Source organism: Pocillopora verrucosa, chromosome 11, assembly GCF_036669915.1.
Source record: "Pocillopora verrucosa isolate sample1 chromosome 11, ASM3666991v2, whole genome shotgun sequence".
Taxonomy (NCBI): domain Eukaryota; kingdom Metazoa; phylum Cnidaria; class Anthozoa; order Scleractinia; family Pocilloporidae; genus Pocillopora; species Pocillopora verrucosa.
Window position 1 is genome coordinate 761,357 of NC_089322.1, and position 23,751 is coordinate 785,107.

A 23,751-nucleotide genomic window follows, 5' to 3' on the forward strand; every position below is an offset into this window, starting at 1 on the left:
GATGAAATATAGTTGCAAAGCTACTTCAAGAGATGAAAAATAACTTATGAAAAAATGAATCCAAGACAATTTTTTGTTGTCTTGTACGAGCGTTGTGAAAATGCACTGCAAGCCCAATAGAAATTATGCAAATTAGGTACGTTTTGGCCGATTTCGAACTTTCGTATTTTTTTCCAAAATAAAAACTCGCTGGAACTTTTGAATATTATTTTTGAAAACAATTCACCAAAAGGGTCTTTTGGAGCAAATAAAAAAAAAGTTGAATTCTTGCTTCTGTGGCCGGATTCTCGAAAATTACTGACAACCTCTCTTAAATGGCTAAAGAGACTTAAATATCACCACCTGCTTATTTCGGAAACTAGATTCGTTCTTTGGATGTTGTGTGGTCTTCAAGAGGAGAGTTCTCAACGCCTTTAGCAATGAGAGTGGTAACTGCTATAAAATAACATGGAGAACCTGACGGAAAATACAAACCAAACAAGAATCGATCAATTTCGTTGCTTCACGGGCGTATATGATCGAAGTCTTATTATGCTTGTTTCGTCATTGATCTCATAATTTCCATTGAAGCCATTGTGGGAAATGGTCTCATTCTTTTCCCTCTCTGCAAGATGTCTTCCCTTCATCAACCATCAAAATGTTTGTTCAGTAATCTTGCATGCACTGATATCACTGTTGGACTCAGTTTCCATCCGTTTCATCTTGCTTACATAATTTCCCAAGAACACTCTGTAATTTGTTACCATGGCTCGCTCATCAACCGAACCTTGGGTTCATTTTCTGTGGGGTGTCTGTCCTCACACTGTCTGCAATAAGTACAGACAGACTTTTAGCTGTTTCACTTGGGCTAATATATCGACAAGTAGTAACTCTGTGGCGAGTAAGAGTAACTTTAGTCCTTTGTTGGCTTGTTTACATTACAAGAGGAATAACAAACCATTCCATCCTTTCTATTTATTTGATAATCAGTAACATGGGTGTAACTATATCGATGATGACTTCTACTTCCTACCACATAGCATTTTACATAAAACTCCGCCGTCAACAAGCTAAACTCCAAGCTTAACTATCATTCCCAAATTGTGATACACGTACATTTTTCAAAGATAAAAACATAGCAGAATGACGTGCTCATTGTTGAGTTGAAATAACTGAAAGATGGAAACTTTAAAGCCGCGCTTCAAAAGATTGCAACATCACTGTCATCATCCGAATCATCATCGCCAGATATCGAGATTTCAATTTCATCGTCATCATCATCATCCTCATCGTCATCATTATCATTCTCATCTTCATCGTCATCGATATCGTCATCTTCCTCGCCACCTGCGTCGGATTCCTAAGAGAAAAAAGGCATTGAGTCGTTATTTTGTTGACCTACATAAAACATGTGTTGCAATAAGTGGCGTGTTCTTGAAGTATGTTCTAAAAGTGATTTAAAGTTCATCTCTGCTTTAGTGCCAGGGGGGGCGCATAACGAAGTGAAGCATTTTGTATGCAAATAAGGCACGAACCAATCACATAACCGAATTTGCACCCAGGATGGCAGTTTCACTTCTCTTTGATTGGTCCGTTCCTAGGAATATTGATGTAAAAGTCCTCAAGATTTTCATACCTGCTCTTCCTCGTCATCAGCCCTACGCAGCCGCCCGACTTCGTATACCCGGCAAACGCTTTCGTCGGTGCTGGCCTGATTCTAAAAAAGAACGAAATAATTCATGAAATAATTCATGTGACCTGTTATGACATGATGACAAGATCCTTGCGGGGATATTTTGTAACCAATGCAATCATGAAATGACAAGTAAAGCCAGTCAGATGGCTCACATTGCCAAAGTTTCTCCCAGTTGTCGTGACATAAGGTAGCTGGGATTACTGGTGGCTCCTAAGCTTGCAGTGCAGGCGTTATATTAGGGCGAGTTAAAGTTAAGTTCGCGATCGGAGTTTGAGTGGACAGTGGATGGAGGGGGGGGGGGGGGTGAAAGACGAAAAGACGCTTGCTCGAAGAGGCTGTTAAAAAGCGAAACACCCCCCGACTAATTGTGCATCACCGCATTTTTGAAATTGAGCAAGTAACCGTAACCACAAGAAAAAGAAAAAAGAAGAAAAACAAGAAAGTGTAGAGCAGATGAGTGAAACTGTGAGGCAGTTTTTTTTCAGCGAGGAGATAAATGGCTTCGACGTAACCTCCCCCGTGGACACAGGTATGAGCTGATATTCGCTGCATCCCATGTTCTTTGAGTGTAGCTTCCGTTAATCCCTGTGACGATGTTTCTTCCATTTGATCGTAAACAGTTCTTTGAAGCGGACACACGTCTGCACTCGAAGGTTTGTTTTATAATTAATTTTAATGCTGACTGTGTTCGCCCACAACTCCGTTTGTGGGCGAACAGTTTCCCAAACCAAGAATGATCTCAGGCAAGCGCAATATTCATTGCTCCCCCCCCCCCCCTTTTTGACCGTGGCTCAACCCCGTGTTTCAAATTTCTTCCTCTACTGGAAATGAAACGCCAGTTAGTCGCAAGGCTCTCCTCCTCACCCCCTTCCCCAGCATTACGTCAAGCTTTTGCACCAGTTGCTGCTACCCATTTTTATTCCTAGGTGGAGAGATGTACTGTGACGTGTCTGAACACTTCACAGAGACCTAACCAGGGTCCCAACTCAGACTCCTCGACCCTGATTCCTACGCTTTAATGATTGGGCTTCGGCTCCTCAAATAATTTAGAAAAGAGGTTTGAAGGAAGGAAAAAAACAAAACAAAAGCAACATTGAGACTTTGAACAGGATTTGAGCTTGTGACCTCGCGAGATGCCGGGTGCAGTGCCCTGGCCGACTGAGATATGTAGTAACTACCCCTTAATGAAAGGTGAATTTGTGTGCTCAGGTCTTACGATCAAGATGAACTGAATTGAATGTTTCAGAGAAATCATAAGAATCCTCTCATCTCTGAAGGAGTGAGAAGAGGGAGAAAAAAGAGAAGAGAGGAAGGTAAGCAGGAGTGGGAGAGGAAGAGGATGGGAATGGAAGAAGAAGGATGGAAGGGAGGAAAACAAAACAATGCAGAGGTTTCCGATTTATAAGCTTACCTCAATAACGGCTACAAAGCTGTCAGTTATATCGGTACACAAATCAAATATTGTCTTCTTAACGTCGATTGTAGCTGTTTGAAAGCAATTAGAATTTCCAACATCATTCACACGCTCATATCGTAAACGTCAAGGTATTTCAATTTAACTGATAACGAGCGCCAAACCAAATTTTGTATTAAAATTTTAGGAAGCCCTCCTGCTTACCTATTGGTTGATAATCTGTTGCGTCAAAGGTCCTGAACGAGGTCTCGTACGGTCCAAGGAGCCTGGAAGCTAACGGTATTTCCAAAGGATCCGAAAGATGGTTTACTATAAAATACGGAAGAACAAAAATCGCTCCATTCCATTCAGTCCAGAATATCAGAGATATCAGAGGCTCTGAGGGACTTTTCCCTTAGGGCCCAGTTATGTAAAGGTCGGATAATGCTATCCGACGGATAGTTTTATTTAGTGGATAGCGCTATCCAACCTTCGAAAGACTAGAGCCGGAAGTTTTAGGGTTATAAGTGGAATAAAAGAGCTAGAGCTCTTTAACTTTTCCAAACACCGCAAAAGTTGCTAAATAATTGATGAAAAGTTGAAAAATTTCCTAACGCAATTTTGGATGTCTATAAACTGCTGAAAACCTATGGAACCATAATCCCGTGTGAGTATTCTGTGCTCTCAATTTGAATTTGAATATCGAAATGACATATAGATCACAACTAAAAGCTCACGACTTGGACGCACTAAAACCTCAATGTCGGGTCTGATTTCCTTCGTGAAAAATTAGTAAAGTATCAACGAATTTGAGAAGTGTGTAAACTAGTACACATGATATTACCCCCATACATGACGTCACCACTGTTATTGAAGATCACGTGACATTGATCTAGTGATGGACACGTGTCCAGTAAATGGAAAGAGGGAAGATCCCACTGTTTTTAGCGTCAAAGATTATTGGCAAAACAAAAGGCAAACTGTTGATTTGAAATGAGTTGCTTAAGACAATCCAAGGGGTTAGTTTCACAAGAAACAGTAGGCTCCGTCGGTGGGGAGGGCGGGAAATAACCAGATAGTTTGGTTTGGTTTGATAGTGATTTTTCGAGATCCGTAAAAGGACGACGTTGTGTTCCGTTATTTTCGTGAAACGTGATCTGGACTCACTGCTTTACAGTATAGCATTGGCTCGTTCTATAAAAACAAGAAAAGGATACAATCTCTGAATTGATGATAATCTCCAGCCCGGGGGCTGAAAAACGCCGCTGACGAAGTTGTTAAACATGTCAAACTTGTGTAAAACCCGTTTGCCTTTGACATCCCATAACACACCGTCATTCAGTACCAGGTCGTCCGTGGGATTGAAGGAGGCGAGGTTCTTTGAGAAGTTGTTCGTGTTATTGGAATCGTGCAGAGTTAGTACCCGCTGACCTGTCGCAGTGTCGCAAATCTGATGGTTGAATATAATCTAGTGAATAATATCATCACACTCTAACTGCACTCTAATGCTCATAGTTATCAAGAAATAAAAAGGGGGTTTTAGCAGAGAAGTACCACAAGCAATAAACGACAAAAAACAAAAACAAAAACAAAAAACAAAAAACTGAACCAAATACAAGAAAACATTGGTCAACCTTTACTAAGGTAATCACAAGGCTTCGCCTCCAATTTATCAACGATCTACCGATAGAAATCTCGCGTTCGACGCCTTAAAGTTTGTTTAATTTTTCAAAAGACGCATTTCAACTGAGTGACGTGAAAGAAAAACCAAAGTTGTTTCTAAAGCATATCAAAATAACAAATAAAAAATTATTAAACACAACCAACAGGCCTCAGAACAAGTAAACTGAGGCGTAGAAAAGTGATCTTGGTCATGAAGTCTGAGCTAAAAATGCTTCTTGAAAGTCCATGTATACGAGACAAAAAACGACTAATTCATTCACATACAACTGTTTCAAGAAAAATTTTGCGTTTGACTTGAAATCAAAAGGTGTAATTCAGTTTTGTACCTGTCCAGTTATTAAGTTGTCTATCTTCAACTCGCCTATTTGTGTTCCAAGTAAAACAGACTTGCCATCGGGCTGAGGAGAAAAAGTAAAAACTTAGGTACTACGTTTACATGACCTCATAAAAGCCATCATTTTTTTTTAAACAATAGTAAGGATAATTATTACGAGTAGAAAAAAAAAAAAAGAAACACAAGATCATATTCCTATTTTACTAAGAATCAGCCAAATGCAAACGACACAAACAAAAGGTTCAAACCGTTTGACTTCTAAGAGTAACCAGCGTCTAATTTCTCTTTACAATATCACTCCTTGAAGCAAACATTAGGATCACGAGAATAAAGAAAATGATCACCAAATAAGAAGCTCTTGATTTTTAACTAAATTCTCTTTGTCAGCACCTTAGGAATTACATAGAGAACAGTATGGAGAATATGCATACTGATGTTAGCATGGAAAGGGTCAAGCCCTGAAGATAGGTTTTTGAGGAGTAAATTTGAGGTCTGAAGAAGTGTCACAGTTCGTTCATCGTAAAAAAAAAATTAAAAAATCGGTGTTCAGTTTCAATTGGTTTTAATCTTCTTCACTCTTGGGAACCAGTCTTTATTTATCACGGGGGGGTTGGTGAATTCCTGGGGATCCCATGGTTTTCAGGAGAGGGAGCGGAGGAGGATCAGTCGTCTCTAACAGAGCTTAGAGGAGCAACTATAGAATTGACTGCCAATGAGGCGGGATCATTACAATACTACAGACCCTTAAGGGGGATCAGGTAAATTTTATGGTGAAACAAAAATACTCTGACCCCCGCCCCACTCCTTCAAGAGGAAAAATGACAGGCCCCTTCTTAAGTTTACTTCAACTGCTTTGCGTTTGCCAAACTTAGCCAATCATGATCTTTTCCATCCAACGCAACGCAGCGCAATCTTTTATCTTGCGCGAGATAAAAGCGTGATATACCAAGCGAATAAGAGCTTTGGGTAGCCTATCAGAACACAGGACTAGATTCATCTTGCCCGCGGGCACTCCCAGCTGTATAATATACATGATTGGACAAGCGTGAAAAAAGCACCGCGCTGTGCAATACTCACTTTGTAACTGGCTGCTGATAAACAGCTGTAGTTTTCCAATGACTTTTCTAATCTTGTCGCTCCTCGATAAATCACGTAACGCTTTACAAGCCAGAACACGGATACAATCTGCATCAACCAATGGCGTTTTCACCATCAGTAAGGAGAGCAGAACCTTGATGCCATTACTGGCCCTGACACATCCACACATCTTGGATAAGATGTCGTCGATGCTTTTGAAAGCCGGCTTGGATTTCGACTGAAATTTTGAAACAGCTCCACTAATCTGCAAACAATGAAGAAAAGAGTAATCATCGCAGTGACGCCAAACACTACTCAAGCAGTTGAAAAAAATAAAAAATGAAAAAAGAGTCAGGCCTATATCATAGTTGAACCGAGAACTGGAAAAAAAAGGAACAACGCACTCGGCCTGGTAGCTTAAAGCTTTAATCGCAAAGTACTTTTAAATTCCTAATGTTTTCCTAACGTTTGAGAAGCAAAGCAGCCTAAGACTGGGAGGAGAACACCTTTGAGGGGGAGAAGGGAAGGGGTTGAGGAACCGTGCAGAGGTAAGAAAAGATTATCGCGTTGACTCCGATATTGACTCAACTTTACGCAACTTTGTCATTATCAAGTCAGTTTCAAAATGAAGAATTTTCGCCTTGCTTGTTTGTTGTTGTTGTTGTTGTTTTTTTTTTGTCGCGAGAAAACTTTGAGGAACTCATACGGGAGAGAGGGAACTCGATCGAAATGTGCACTAACTACTTACCCAGACTCGAGGGTCGCACACACAGTTACAAATGACGTGCAGAGCGGCTTTCTGCACCTCAGAGTCGTTCAGTAAACTCCCTTCAGCGCAACGCAGCAGAAGCCTGGAAAAAAAGATTTCTTAAAATGACTAAATAGAGAGTATACAAGCCTTCTGATCTCTTGCTGCCAAATGTTATCACGGGTCATTAAAATAATGCGACTAAGAACATTACTACTCCTTATGATGATCACCAAGGACTTTTGGTGGGAATTTTTCGAGTATTACTTCACGTCTAAATTAATTATTTTTCCGTAAATCATACCTCATTCCCTTCTGTTGTTCTCCTGAAGGAAGTTGCACTTCTTCACACAGCGCCATCTGAGCCTCAGGGCCGACTGTCAACACAAACAGGACCTATAAAAGGACCTCTTGTTGCAGCGTTTAGATCACCCCTGATGAAGGTACTAGACAGGAGTGTCGAAACGTTGGGTGTATTAATCGTAACTTCTTCGGTTACATTCATAAAATCTGCAAACCAGAGTAGCGTCAAACTATGTCTGATTGTCCACCTGGTTGCCGTGTGAACTTTAATATAACAACAATTAATTTCCATTCATTATGGAACGATTAACCATCGATCATTTAAACATAGAGCAGTGGACAGGCCTCGAAAAATGGCATTTAAAATACAGTGAGAAAAATTAAGAAAGGGTGAAGCCTTGAAGTCTGTTCATCACCTTTGGGATGGAAGGAAAAAATGTTAAATAATAGCGAACTTGAGCAGTCAGGAATGAAACGCCGAGGAAGACGTCGACTAAAATAATGAATTTTTATTTCTGGTTCGGATTTTGCGAATGGCTGGGTGTGTTTACCGTCTCTTACGGTGCCAGACCACAACCTCAGCATAACATATGTGAGCCTGGTTGAGTTCCATATGGAAATTTTACTCTTATGCCATCAGGGTTTCCGTTCTCAGACATAGCAAATTTTGGTGATTTCACGTTTCAAGTGCTGTTCTCGTTTTAAGCCGTCGTGGTTTGCCACAGATCCCTAATAAACATAAGAAAACGTATGCATCCTGACACTGTAGAGCCCACAGACAGAAGCGAGTTTACACTAGTTATGGGTAAATCGGCAAGATCCGATTAGAATTCCAGCCGCTTGGGTAGCAAAGATTTTCATACTCGGCCACTTCATGGAATATCCAAACAAAAAGTCCACAAAAAATGAACCAGTCTTGAGGCAACAGAGCGATTTGTGCAAGCGAGTCTGTGCTTATGAGCATTGGTCGATGAAATAAAAAAAACAAAACAAGAAACGAAAAAACAAACAAATATAAGAAATTACTTCTCCACTCTATTCCTGAGAGCGAAACGTATCTAATGGATTGATATGTATACGTAAACTACGAGAATTATGGATATAATGATACTAATAATTATAATTATGATAATTATAATAATAACAATAATAATAATAATAACAATATTAATAATAATAACAATATTAATAATAAATAATAATAACAGTAAAACTGAAGAAAATAACAACAACAAAGCAATGTAAGTAAGTGTTACGGTGTCCATTGGGGGGTTTCATAACGTACGAACCGTCGTTAACCATCAAATACTGTGCCCCATTACTGCGAAAAAAAAACAAAAAAACCCTTTGCCGATGTTAAGTTCACTTCCAACCTCTCTGAACTAAAGCAGCCAAGCGGGTGTCGTCCTTTTAAATAACATAACATATTGAATTTGCTCATCTGACAATATACAATTTTCTCCTAAAATTAGGGAGTAGGCTTGAAAATTCACCTTATACGCTGGAACTGGAACAGGTGGTGTTCCACCCTCGTTCCTTGCCATAGATCTCCTCAGCGCATCTGCCCTGATGTGAAGATGGGCATTAAAGTATCTCCGTAGAGCCATGCAAGTGTGATTTGCTGTCTACCGGCTGCCAAACACCTCATCATTACTGAGTAGTTCTGCCTCGTCGGGACGAAGGATTGAAAGTGTACTTAGCTGCCACAACATGGTTAAACAAAAATATATTCTTTTAGAATGGTTTGCAGCCAGTAATATTCGTTGTTTTCAAGATGCAAACGCGAGTGGAACAGGACCGTAAAATGGCTTGAAAAAATTTAAACGAGTCTGCCCAGTCTGAAAAATGCAAACACGGCGTGTACTAAATACTTGTTAATTCATAGCGGTCGGCATGTCTCTAAACTACTTTTCAAAAGTAACAAACCGTGATTTACTGAAGTGGAGGTTGCTGGCTAGTAGCGGATATTCACCGAGTCTCGAAGCCGCGAGGTGAATATCCACCGCCAGCCATCGACAATGAGGTGAATAGTTATAGTATATACTTAAACAGAAAGATGATATAGCAAAAAGGGATGATTCTAACTCATTTATTCCCGCGATGATTGCAATATTTCCGCGCACAAATCACGCGCGAGTTACTCGGAGGTGAACAGCAACGGATATTCGGAGTTTGAGTAGCCAATCAGAATGGGCCTTCAACGTTATCCACTATTTTATTAATTAAATAATCACATTTTACGTTAGTTATTCTTTTATTTCTTTACGTATTGCAAAATATTTCGAATGAGTGTTATTAAGAGAAATTGCTACTCCTACGAGAACGGAAAGGTCACACAACAAATAGACCTTGTGGTGTGATCCTATTCCAGGCGATTGAACTACACGATCCACGTTTCTCTGGGGTCCAAACCGTGTTGTGCAATTAATAAATACAACTGACTAATTACCTGGTTCACAAGCTTCCGCAGACCATCATTTCTGTCGAACAATTCCAGCACTGCTCGAAATGAACACGTGAGCGAGAAAAAGAGAGGTGCGTGACATCTGCCAGAGTCGTGAGAACATTCTAGAAGCCACAATGCATACTTGACCAAGTCATTCAGCACAGGGTTTGGTAGGAGGGACACCTGAAACAAGTTACTTGAAACAGTTAAGGAGGTTCTGTCGACATATTCTGTTTGTTAATTTCATGATTCTCTGGCCCATGTAGAAAAAAGAGCACCAAGAATTTAATTATACGAAGTTTTTTTGTGGAATTAATGGTAGTTTTGTAAGATAACATTTTTTGAGTGATTATCTTTATGTTTTTTATCTTTATCTTTTTCATTCTCCTTGCTTACGATTCTATTTATCCATTTAACCAGTTTTTCTTTAATTCCTTTTTTATCTCTCTTCATGCAGCAATAAGTGCTGTAATGTTTTATCTACCCGTGGGTTGTACGTTATACATAAATAAGCTTCTTTTAGGGGGGGGAAGGGAGATTGATGAAAAATAATCAGAGATGTGTTATTCATTGTTACTTTATGTTTAACGGAATGATACTGGTTACCTCTTTCTTTTAGAAAGCACTGGTCTGCTCATAACTCACAGATCATTGGTAAGTTAAATCTGCACTAAATAATGCATTTCTTACAACTACAAATCAAAAAACCTAAAAACATTTAGTGGCAAACTAGTGACAAAGAAGGGATGCCAAATACTAAAGTGACAAATTTAGTGACAAAGAAGGGATGCCAAATACTAAAAAGACAATAAAAGGAAATAGCTTTTAAATTCTGAAGCTTTTTTTGTCAGATCTCAGTCGGTATAACGTATTATTGTCTTAACAGTTAACTTCAACGAGTGACCAACACAGAATTTCTCCTTACAATATCAATACAATATCAACCAGATAAGTAATGAGAATAAGGAAAATTATCAATTCGGGCAGGATTAGCTGATCCAATACTAAATTATCCGAACTAACATGAAAAGAATTATATGATTGACAGTAAGGACAATTGCAAATTTGATCTGGGAGTTGAAGAGTTAAAGTAGTGTTTTTCAAGAGGGATGAATGTGGTAGAGTGTCTAAAGGTTCGTTTACACAAAAGACAGAGTTAGAGTCGAATTGTTCATTAGTCGTAGGAATGCCGGCGAACCAGAGAAAATCGAGAGTCGGAGTCGTAAGTGGAGCCGAAAGCTTGACGAAATCGGAGGCGGAATATTCCGAACAATATCTTTTCTTCCGTTTCCGCTAATAACTCCAACGCTTATGATCCAGTGAAAACTAGATTGTCGGAATCACAGGCAATACCAGTTCTTAGCTGGGCTAACCGACGGCTCACAACTCCAGCAATTCATTTTTCACATATCACTTGCGAAGGAGTCATGAGTGGCATCAGTATTTTGCTTCTGATTCTATTGGTTTGATTTCACAAGGTCATATCGCTCTGCTCTTTTTATTTCTTTAGAAGTCGATCCAAGTTGATAATGAAGGAGAGACAAATTTGTTTGTTTGTGAAGTCTCTTCGAAAATTCAACAGCCGTTTTCAACGCTAAGCTGATTGTTCTGCACTGCAAAAAAATATTTGAGGGATAAAAAGCAAAAGAATACGTCCTCAATTTGGCTCTAATATATACACGTACATTTTGTCTTTAAAGATGATCAGTTCCTAAAAGCGCACAGTTTTTCTCAAGCTTTACTCTCCGAAAATTCTTGGCCTCTCTAAACAAAATAAACGTTCACCAAAAAAAAGTACGAGCATATTTTTACACTAAATAGAGATTACTGTTCAATAGTCTGTCCTCACTCTCAAATTTGTTAAGTTTCTAAATTATCCTTACAGATTGAGTACACGTTTCTCACAAGCTTCCCACAAACTTCAATAGGGGGAGTCTTACTGTTCTTCACATTACATCAAATGCTCAAGTGCCTAATTACAGCACATACCTCCTGATATTCTCCCAAGGGAGTCAGATACTGCAGAATTAGTCTCTGCTGCATGCCAAGAGTCAGGGGGGAGAGGGAAAAGGACATAGGGACTATGTGGTACCCTCCCTTAGGTGCACAAATTACATTTTCAGTGGAACGGAAACCCTTACTTGTTTTAACTAGCAATGGATGTTTTGCTTGTTGACAACTTTTACCTGAAACAAAAAGAAAATATCTATTAATATAAACTGGCACCCCCCCCCCCTCCTCACCCATCCCCCTTTCACCCATCCCTCCCCGACATAAAAGAAGAGAAACAAATGATAATAAGCAAAAATTCTGAAGTGCTCGAGGAAGGACACTTCTCTATCCATGTTATTGTGACCACCTAGATATATTATCAAATCCCTCAAGTTCAAAATTGAAAGCAAACCTTGTTTCCCTTAAACTCCCAGAAGTGATCAACATGTAACTTCTCTCTATAATGTACATACGTAATTCACTTAACAGCTATTGAGAATACACAAACTTATCAAGCAGAGGTTGTTATCTTGATCTGAACACCAAATTCTTATGACTAGTTTACATGGAAAGATGTAGCAACTATAGGGGAGAATTAATAATCTGATTTTAGAAGTAAAAGGTTATAAAAAAGAAAAAAAAAAAAAAAAAAAAAAACAGAATGTGCAGCTTTCCAACATTTTTCACAAGAGTGGAATTTTGAGGCAAAAAAGAAATAAACTCAACCTCTCAAAGGCCCTATTTGCACTTACTGGTATCTAGTGTCTATTCCATTGAAAGCTTCAAGGACCCCATCTAAAAGATCTCACTTTTGTGGAACTTATTCATCACATAATCCTTGCAGTGCTCTCAATAAGATTTGAAGAAGGTGGCTTCCTTGGTAAGGCACCTGCCGGAGAATTTCCCTCTTGTAATCCCATTATTTCCATTCGGAATAAACTGGCTTAAAACAGAGTTTTTTGTGCCAAACTTTCACAGATGATCATTAAATATTTTTGTTCTTGATAACAATTGTTTAACTGATCATTTTATTCCAGATCAAAATTTTCCATTCCCTGTTACTCACAATTTTACTGTTTTTGCTCTTGTTCCTGTTTGTCTTTGCCTTCAGGATAATCCTGTTTAACAGGTCTGTCACAAGGGACTATGTAAGGTCTGACAAGTCGTTTAAAATTTGCAGCTGCCACAGCATACAGAGAACCTAAACATGTGAAATTCAACAATTAATCCTCAGCATATAGTTTAAAAAAGGTGTTCCAAACAAAAAATGCCATGAGTGACAAAAGACAATTCCTGAGAAGTGTAAACCCAACTATACACTCTGACTTTTGGAAAACAAATGCTGTTAAACACAAAGCTACGGTGTAATATTTTAAAAACCCCTTTTCACCCTAACATCAGTATGGATATTCTCCATACTGTTCTATATACATTTCTTTAGTTGTTGACTTGGAGAATTTATTTAACAACTTGAAGACGTCAAAAGCTTTTTTATTTGGTGATCATTTCCTTTGTTCTCATAGCCTTTACATGTATGTTTGATTCAGGGGAGATATTGTAAGGAGAAATTAGATGCTGGTCACTCTTTAAAGTTACTATACTGACTTACCAAGGTAGAGTTTTCTTCTCTGAAGTCTGCTGCAATATCCTGGCTCTCCATGGCAAAAGCTAAAAGACCTGTTAATAAAATAATTATCAAAGTTTCTATTATTTGATAATTGAAATTAAAAGCAAATTAAATTTGCAACTGCAGAAATACACATTAAAAATGAACAAAAAGGAATATTATAATCCTCAATGAAACAATGACTATCTATATCTTAACCTTGTACACTACCTTGGATCACCTCACTAAAACAACCTTCTACTTACACCCAGTTAATAAACATGTACACAAAATTGAGTTAATTCAGAAGCTGAAGCTGTACAAGAATGAGATAAATCTAATTTTCCCCAGGAGGCCACTTGATGCTAAATATTTTGTCAACTAAATTTTCTTTTTTCTCTTTTTCAGGTATGGTGACCAAAATGTTCAAAGCCTGAAGTACTGAATTACGGTCAACTCGCCGACGGACCAACTCGCCGACGGACCAACTCGCCGACGCCAACTCGCCAACGTATAAAATCGAGTAGAGACGTCGGCGAGTTGGTCGTCAATCCAATACAACTTATTAGAAGTTAAACATACAGAAAAGTAAACTATATTTATTAAAAAAAACACTGGTGAACATTTGTGAACATCTAACAGAAGCTTAAACATTGGTGAACATTGGTGAACATCACCAATGACTATAACAGCTTAAGACGCGAACGAGTTATTGTGCGACAACAACACCGTAAAGACTCATCATGTCAATCGCTCAGATTTTTTAACGAAAACTTGGCTTTCTAGACGAGATCTTTAGTAAAAAGCATTTCTTTTTATTTACAACAAAGTTTATAAGGATCTCAAGGCGAATAAAGCGAAGTAAACATCACCAATGACTCACACAACTCATTGGCGTCTACAGCCAATTTTGTTCATTGGCGATGTTAGCGTCGCTATATTCGCCTTGAGATCCTTATAAACTTTGTTGCAAATATAAAGAATTGCTTTTTACTAAAGATCTTGTCTAGAAAGCCAAGTTTTCGTTAAAAAATCTGAGCGATTAACATGATGAGTCTTTACGGTGTTGTTGTCACACAATAACTCGTTCGCGTCTGAAGCGGATGTAGTCATTGGCGATGGTTACTTTACTTTATTCGCCTGGAGATCTTTATAAACTTTGTTACAAATAAAAAGAATTGCTTTTTACTAAAGATCTTGTCTAGAAAGCCAAGTTTTCGTTAAAAAATCTGAGCGATTAACATGATGAGTCTTTACGGTGTTGTTTTCACACAATAACTCGTTCGCGTCTGAAGCGGATGTATTCATTGGCGATGTTTACTTTACTTTATTCGCCTGGAGATCCTTATAAACTTTGTTACAAATAAAAATAATTGCTTTTTACTAAAGATCTTATCTAGAAAGCCAAGTTTTCTTAAAAAATCTGAGCGATTGTCATGATGAGTCTTTACAGTGTTGTTGTCACACAATAACTCGTTCGCGTTTGAAGCTGTTTGAGTCATTGGTGATGTTTACTTCCCTTTTTTCGCCTTGAGATCCTTATAAACATTGTTGTAAATAAAAAGAAATGCTTTTTACTAAAGATCTTGTCTAGAAAGCCAAGTTTTCGTTAAAAAATCTGAGCGATTGACATGATGAGTCTTTACGGTGTTGTTCCCTTGCGAACTGAATTCCCAGTTTTCTGGGAATTCCTAGGAATTCCTAGGAATTCCTAGGAATTCTCAAAAATTCCCAATTATGCAAATGACCCTTGCAAACCGAATTCCCAGTTTTCTGGGAATTTCTGGGAATTCCTAGGAATTCCTAAAAATTCCTAGGAATTCCTAGGAATTCCTAGGAATTCTCAAAAATTCCCAACTATGCAAATTAACTCTGATTTAAAAAGCTTGGAATTACTGGGAATTTCTGGGAAAGGAAGACTCCAGTTTGTGAGGACTTGGAATCTCTAGGAATTCCTAGGAATTCTCAGCTTTACAAACTACCTATAATATAAGAAGTGTGGAACTCTTGGGAATTTCTGGGAATTGAATTTGAGGCAATTTTAATACCCTGAGGTCCACATAAATTCTAAGAAACTCTCAATACCTTGAATGTGAAGGTTTTAAGAAAAAGAGTAATTTCAGAGGCTTAAAACTTTGGCTCAATAAAAGGTATGCTATACAAAACTTACCAAGAGATATACATACATGTACATGTTTATAACTTAAAGATCATGAAATTTATTACTCAAACTAAGTTTTAGTAAATCTTTACATTAATATGGATTTTCTCATGAACCAGCTGTCAGTTATGTTAAATGGAAATTGCCAACTTCCACAATAATTAACAATAATTATATTGTTATCTTATTTCCCTAACCTACATTACTGGTTGCCTTTGTTAGAAAACCTTGGAACAGTCAAGCTCAGTTGCCTCAAATGCTGTCTGAGACTTTTTGTTGACAATACTTTTAGTAGAAATTTCATGCCTTAGACAAACAAATTCAACACCTAATTAATCTTTCTTTTTTCATGATTGTTGTTGCTGCTTTTTTTTTCAGTTTTTTGCTCTATTTTCATGACTAATCGCTGTAATTTGTTTTGCTGTTTTTATTCTTACAAAACATTTTTGTAAGAAAAGGGGAACATTGACTACCTCTGTCTTGTCTGCATGCCAAATGTTTGCAAAGTGTGTGGATGATCCACGAGTATTGGAACTCTTACAAAAATGTTTTGTAAGAGTTCCAATACTTGTGGATCATCCACACACTTTGCAAACATTTGGCATGCAGACAAGACAGAGGTAGTCAATGTTCCCTTAGAGGAAAAACACCTTTTTATATGACGTCTTCAATTTACTTTATTTGAAACTCTGATCTGAAAATATTTGTCAACAAGACTTGTTAGTAGTGAGAAGTACCAACCAAGTTTCCTTTCATATCTTAATTTCTTAAATGTCCCAATCACTGGATCTCCCAAAAAAATTTACATCTTTTTATTTTTGGTGCAAATTACAAGTCCTTCTTTATATAAAAATGAAAAGTGATAGTCACACTTCAATAATAACAGCTCTTAAGTTTACTTGTTGTTCTTCTCTGTCTGTCAGCTATCAACAAGATTGTTTTATACTTCGGGCAGTGCATAACTATTTGTGGGCCAGAGTTCCAACGCACCTCTGTAATCGCATATAGCTACTCCTGTCTCTTGTACAAATGTTTCTCCTTTGTAAGACACACTCTACTCTGTTGTCAATACTGCTTTAAGTTCAGTGGAAACGACTGACTGAGGAATCGAGATGGCGGTGTTGGAACGTGTTGCTGAACGCTTGCTACGGTCAAGCTTTGTAGATTTAGGTACTGGTACACTGGGATCATCTATGTATCTCTTATACTTCCGAATGTGGTATCCTTCTTTTATAAATATGAGGGTAAAAGACGATTTGTAGTCGCATTCAGAACTGTGATTGGCTTGTGTTATTTCTCACCTTGGCCATTTAAACACAACTCAAGTGAGTTTCGAGTCTTTGTTTCCTCGACAACTTTCGGCCACAAATCGTGCATTTGTAATACGATCGATTCTTTTCGATTATTTCTACATAGAGTGAGCTCACATCTTTATTTATATCACCAAGCTATCCATCTTCTAGAAGCAGAGAACCGGTCGGAGAAGTCAGTATAAAGTTAGGCGCTTCTCTTAACACTGCAATCGGCAAGCCAGCGGATTCACTTTGCTAGCCAATTACAAGTCCTAAAGGATCCACGTGATCATGCCCGTGATCAGAAACAAAGAAGACTCCATTTGGCGCTCATCTTTGAATGTACTTTGGATCGGTTGATCGCTTTTCTCAACTGTTTTGCTTAATATAACATTTCTAAAGATAGCTTTTATTGTGGTTCAATGGGAAAACGAGAATAGCGTGAGTGTTGTAAAAGAAAAGAAAGTCGTTGGCGCCGTGAAGTTAAAAGAAGGGACAACAGTTGACATATTGACTGGTACAAACAAGGGTCGAGTGGCCATCTGTAAAGCTACGATTTTGAAAGCTTGTGGTGAGTAAAAATTGCGATATTCGTTACGTGATCAAAATCTTATAAAAGAATAGATGTAGCGGGTTGAATTAAGCTTACATAACGCTCGGCGCAACTGAAACTAGAATAATTCTGAGAATCGAATCGGTCACTTGCATGCCGCAGTTTCTTAAGCTTATGCTTTACAATGAAATAAACCTATCAGTAAGGTTTCAAGATTCCTCTAGTCACGTTTGGGAACATTCAAGATTCATAATAGGAACTGTTATTAAACAAACCTTAGTACATAAAGAAGCCCTCCTTGGTAAAAACAAAATAATGTATTCAGCCCTTTTTTAGTAAAATCCATGAGAGAGATGTACTAACTCCAATATAAAAGTCACTCAATATAACAGAGATTTCTCAATTTGAGAATCCAATGAATGCCCTTTTCCTCATAGCCATCTTAAAAGCCTGGTCTGAGCTTTAAATATACATATTTTAATATATTATTTTTTTTCAAATTCAGATGTCAAGGAATCCAGATACAAAATGGTCAAGGTTCTTGTTGACAACCTCATTCAAGGCCAACTCATTGTGAGCCCAGGAAAAAAAATACAAACAGTACAAACAGCAGCTAAGTTTGCAGTTTAGGATAACTTCATTCTAATTTATTGTTACAGTTACAACAAGATTTTAATCAAAAAATCAATTTTATTTGTCTGTAATTAGCCCCTTCACTCCCAAGAGTGCTTGGTTTTCAAATATAACTTAAGATATTGTATTTTATGGAAAAGAATCGACAGATTTTATTCACAATTTGTGTCAAACCAAATTTAATGATTGATTAGAACTATTTTATATGAATAGCTGTAATTGAGGATTAATCCGTATGAAGTTTTCAAGAAAAGAAAAATAAATCAAATTCCATCCTAATATTACCACACATTGATGTTAATTAATCAAAAATATTTTACATGTAAGCCTTAATTAAGCTTCTAAATAAATTTCATTGAATACTTGAATTTTAGCTGGGTTTTTTTTAATTTAAAGTATTTATTTTATATCATTAGCCTCAAATTTTTGCTTAAAATTCCCAGTAATTCTTAAACATTCCTTAAAATTCCCAAAAATTCCCAGAAATTCCCAGAAATTCCCAGAAATTCCTAGGAATTTTTTAGATTTACAGCTTTTCAGGGAAAGTCATTGGTTCTCTGAGTTGGAATTCCTAAGAATTCCTAGGAATTCCTAGGAATTCCTAGGAATTCCAAGTCCTGTTGGCTATAAACTTGGAATTTCTGGGAATTTCTGGGAATTTCTGGGAATTTCTGGGAATTTCTGGGAATTTCTAGGAATTTCTAGGTTTTTAGAACCAGAGTTGTTATGGTTGGGAATTCCTAGGAATTCCTAGGAATTCCCAGTCCGAATTTACCGTGAAAATTCACACCTTTATTCCTAGGAATTCCTAGGAATTCCTAGGAATTCCTAGGAAAATCCTAGGAATTCCTAGGAATTCCAAAAGCCATTTCGCAAGGGTTGTCGCACAATAACTCGTTCGCGTCTTAAGCTGTTATAGTCATTGGTGATGTTCACCAATGTTTAAGCTTCTGTTAGATGTTCACCAATGTTCACCAGGGTTTTTTTACTAAATATCGTTTACTTTTCTGTATGTTTAACTTCTAATAAGTTGTATTGGATTGACGACCAACTCGCCGACGTCTCTACTCGATTTTATACGTCGGCGAGTTGGCGTCGGCGAGTTGGTCCGTCGGCGAATTGACTGGTTACCGAAGTACTGTGTAAAGTAAGACCAGTAAACTGTGATATAAATACCTGTAGCATATGATCTTAGGGGTTCTAAGGCTTCTCTGGCCCACTTGCATAATTTTTTGATAGGAAATATGTAGAGAAAGATGTTTATTGTCTCATCACAAGTGTAGGACAAGAAAAGAATTCTGAGTCCCCATGAGGAATTGAACCTCAGACCTTCAGATTCCACACTCCAATGCTCTACCACTGAGCCAGAGAGACTCCACAGTGAGTGAGGTCTATTACAAAGTTCATGTGACATGCATCCTGCATAGTGTCCTGCATAGCATCATGCTTATAAATAGAATGAGAGATGGTAAGTTTTGAACTCAGTAAAGAAATAAAGAAAGATGTTTTCATCTTGTCACATGTGTAGGACCAGGGAAAAAATTCTGAGTCATATTCTGTTCACAAACATGATGCTAACAACATTACTGATCCTTGCAGTATGCAGGACAAGTGTCACTGAACTTTGTAATAAACCTCACTCACCATAGAGTCTCTGTGGCTCACTGGTAGAGCATCAGACCCCAGAATCCCAAGATCTAAGGTTTGATTCAACGTGGGGACTCAGATCAGAATTTTTTCTTTGTTGTGACAAGACAAAAAACATCTTTCTCTATTTCTTTGCCAAGCTCAAACCTTACCATCTCTCTTACTCTATTAAAGAAATATATATTTATTAATTAAGGAAAAATGAAAGTGAATCTGAAAAGTTTGCATTTTTTTAAGTTTTTGCAACTTTTTCATGAATTTTTCATATATTCATAACTAGAAGAAATTCATTTTTTTTTAATCCATAATTTGAGGAAGTAGAAATTGTGTGAGTTAATATTAAGTAATTATTTTTTTTCTAAAAAAGGAAGGGAGTGCCATGCCACAGAAACTGGACACAATTTCTGGACTTTAACATGGAACTCAAGCTGACAAAAAAATGTCACATCTTAAGATTATTAACACTTTAACTCCCAGAAGTGATTAACAAGTAACTTCTCCCTATAATATTCATACATTATCCAGCAAAAAGGTAATGAGAATAGTCAGACTTATCAGGAAGAAGTTGTCATCTTGATCTAATATCTTGTAAATATGTAAGAAAATAAAAAAAATAAAAGTGTGAAAAGTGTGAAACACCAAATTCTCATAACTAATTTACAAGGAAATGTGTAGCAGCTAGAGGAGAGAATATAAATCAGATCTTGGGAGTTGAAGGATTTAGAATACCTTGATAAACTTACCATATCCTGAAAAACTGCAGCACTTTCCAGCCCAGGCATGGCATTTAACAACACTCTGGCTGCAGTGCAGTTCAGATCAAACTGTTCCACAGAGTTCATGATGTAGGAGTTCACTAGTTTATCCATAAATTCATCATTTCTGAACAGAGCCTTTCCATGCTATGTTTCATTCGTTCTGAGAGGGGAAAAGGAAATTTTGTTTGGTGTAATTACAGCCACATGCCGACCCAACAACAGTTTTAACACAAGCAGGGTAAAATCTCCGCACAGCCCCATCCTACATTATGCATTCAGTTCTTGGATAAAGAAAACAATGACAAAAACAACACATTGCCATTGGAGAAACAGCTTTGTTTTACGATAGTAGGGGGCTGTGCGGAAATTTTACCAAAAATACTACTACTATTACACTTCACCAACCTTTTTAGTGTTTTAACGGGTGATGCATTATCCTGATCTTCCTTTCGCCAAGTATCCAAAAGATTATTGAGTTCAGAGGTGCTATCCAATGCAGCCGTGGCCAAAACAAATAGACAGTTTACCACAACGAATCCACAACGTGTAGAGTTTCGAAGATTGAAAAGCCCGCCATTTTTGATCCGAAAGATATAATGATACAGGATTACATGGTCTTTCTCTTCGAAAGTGATCTCGCTTTTCTCGGCATAATTACTCTGATATTACTGCAAGTGATTTTGTTGACTGTATCAAGGTCAGATGTAATTCCCGTGTGTAGACTATATTTACGACGATTAGTAACATAGCGAGTTCCAACACGACACGCGCTAAGTCCCAGGCTATTATCAAATTTCGCGAGGAATGCCTAGTTGTTATTGACCTCTAACCATACTTTTTTATCTTGCAACTCGGTCGGCTGTGATCTTATTTGGAATGGTTCACCTTTAACGACCAAAAATAATCATGACAAATTAATGACTTCCATTTTATTTTGCCCTCCTTAATTTTTGATTCTAGTTTGATAAATTTTTTGAAGTGCTTAAGAGGAAATTAGAGTACCACAACTGAAGTTCAGGAAGGTACACGCAAGTTACTTAAACAGTTACAAGTTCCTTTATGAATTCACATTTTCTTCTTTGAAGGCTCATCACCAGATGATTACCCGGACAAGTTTGCTGTGTAAGGTATGGAGTAGCATGGAGATCTGTTTTTCATATAATGTTTACCCTAATTGTCGTTTCTGAATTTTACAGGAAATGTGTTACTTTTTGGTCCATCATTTTCTGTCATTTGTCCTAACTTTCTCTCATAGTTTTCTTCTGAATTTTTCAAACTGTTCATTAACAGAACAAACTTGCAAAAAAATGTTCCCCGGCATCTGAAAATATTGACGATCAGCTTGACAAGTATGAAACCATCTTTTGGATTCTGCTATATTTACTCCCCTGGTCTGGGAACTAAATGATCTTTACGTAGGATGTTAAAACGGTTTTCAAATGAGGTCCGCCAAAACAAAGAAAAATGCTCATTACCAGCCACAAAATCTACAAGTAGTTAATCATACAAGTAAACAGACAATCACGCAATCGAGCAATCAGAATTATGGACAATTCCATGCCGTTAAACGTGGAAGTCGTTATTGGTATTTTACTTGGTTCTCAGGGCAAATTTTGTTTGCCAATCGCACTGCAAATCAATGCAAAACCAAATTCCAACCAAATTTTTGCTTTCTCCACTGTTTTCCTTTCTGCTGGTTATAGGTTGGATCAACAGCTAAAGAACCTTGAGGGCGGCCAACCCCGATGGTCTCCTGACAACAGCATGTATATTGCATACCTCCGCAATTTGCAAGACAAGCGTCGAGAAGACTTGCTATTATCCATGCATGTCAAGTGCTCAGAAAAGTGGTTTCTCTCACAGGTAATGAAGAAATATGCAGGCATTGCATTGATATGTTCCAGTGCTAACAGTCGTCCATAAGACGCCCGATTAGAGCTAACCAACATATCGTAATGAAATGATTGTAGTGTAGGCTTTCTGCGGTATCATTTTGACTCATGCTGTGTTAATTCTTTAGATGGACAAGCCATTGCAAAACGGCTTTGTGCCCAAGTTACGAAGGCAACAGGAGCCATTAAACGGCTGGTCAAGGAGTACACAGGACAAAACTTTGACACGGTGGGTTGTAAATACCCCTCACAATTGCGGTTGAAGACGCGTTAAGCATCGACAGTCCACTGTGGAATGTACTAAACGATGATATCCAACAGCAGTGTGCTGTTACTTATTGTTCAAAGAGACAACTCATTGATTTGGTTCACACACTCAAAAGATGCTTAGAGGAAATAGCCAGCACCAAAGAGGAAATGGCTCGGATGTTCAGTCATTTCGAGGGAAAGTTGAAGGTATTGGACTCCTAGATGTACTTCCTTCTCGCGTTACTCTTCGCTAAATATTCGCCTTTTTACTTATGTCTTCTCTTGTTCTCTTTCACGTTCCTTTCACCGTATTCTGCATATTTTGGTGTCCTCTCTAACTTTCTTGCGCGTTTTTCTCGACTTACTTTACGTAATTACTTCTTGTTTTTTTTTTTGGTCGCTCAGTCTCTTTCTTTTCGTCCTATTTTCGCTCTAAACGGAGAGCAGAATCCGAAGGTCTGAGGTTCGATTCCTCATGAGGACTCAGAAGTTTTCCTTGTCCCACGCTCAAGCACAAGATCAAAATCAAAGCTTACTTCGTAAGAGACTTGGCTCACCATGGAGTCTCTGTGACTCAGTGGTAGAGCATCAGACAGCGGAATCCGAAGGTCTGAGGTTCGATTCCTCATAAGGACTCAGAAGTTTTCTTTGTCCCACGCTCGTCACAATACTAAAATCATCTTCATTTCTTAACCGAGTTCAAAACTTACCGTCTCTCTTATCTCTCCCTAACTGCTTGTTTATAAAATTGTAACTCTTCGTAAGCGCTTATATGAATGCATTATGAATTCACTCGAAAAATTGTTGTAAATTCATCACACATACATATGCATGCATACGGAACCCTGAACGAAACAAACAACGAACTGGAAAGTCGCTAAATATAAATATTCCTTTCGCGATGACAAAAACCGAAAAAAGGAAGAAGGTGCCGTTAACTTTGCATAAAGATGCATTTCTGAATCCAAAAGTCATTCTCTTTAAATGTTGACGACCTCACCTCGAATCGAGCCGGTAAGAGGGCAAGAAAGTTAGGAGCTTGCAACCATTTGGAGAATTCAATTGACTTCTGGATAAACGGGTTCCTGTCATTAAAAATTTATTATCACTTGGTTCCGTAATGATACTCAATTCAACACGTTCGAAAATTCAGGTCGAGAGTAATTGAGGCATCTTAGGTTTATTATGAAATTTTTTTATAAGACTGCTAGGCATGAAACGTTCAAGGCGTTTCAAATGAGCAAACACCTTTGACGGTGAATAATTCTGAGGAGAAACTCTCCGTAAAAACATAGATAGTTATCAGATA

At 37.9% G+C, this 23,751-nt stretch overlaps 1 pseudogene; it reads right to left on the reverse strand.

Moving 5' to 3' along the window:
* Nucleotides 1-1,609: 1,609 nt before the first annotated feature.
* LOC131789214 (DDB1- and CUL4-associated factor 1-like) lies at nt 1,610-20,966 on the reverse strand (annotated as a pseudogene).
* Between the last annotated feature and the right edge of the window lie 2,785 nt (nt 20,967-23,751).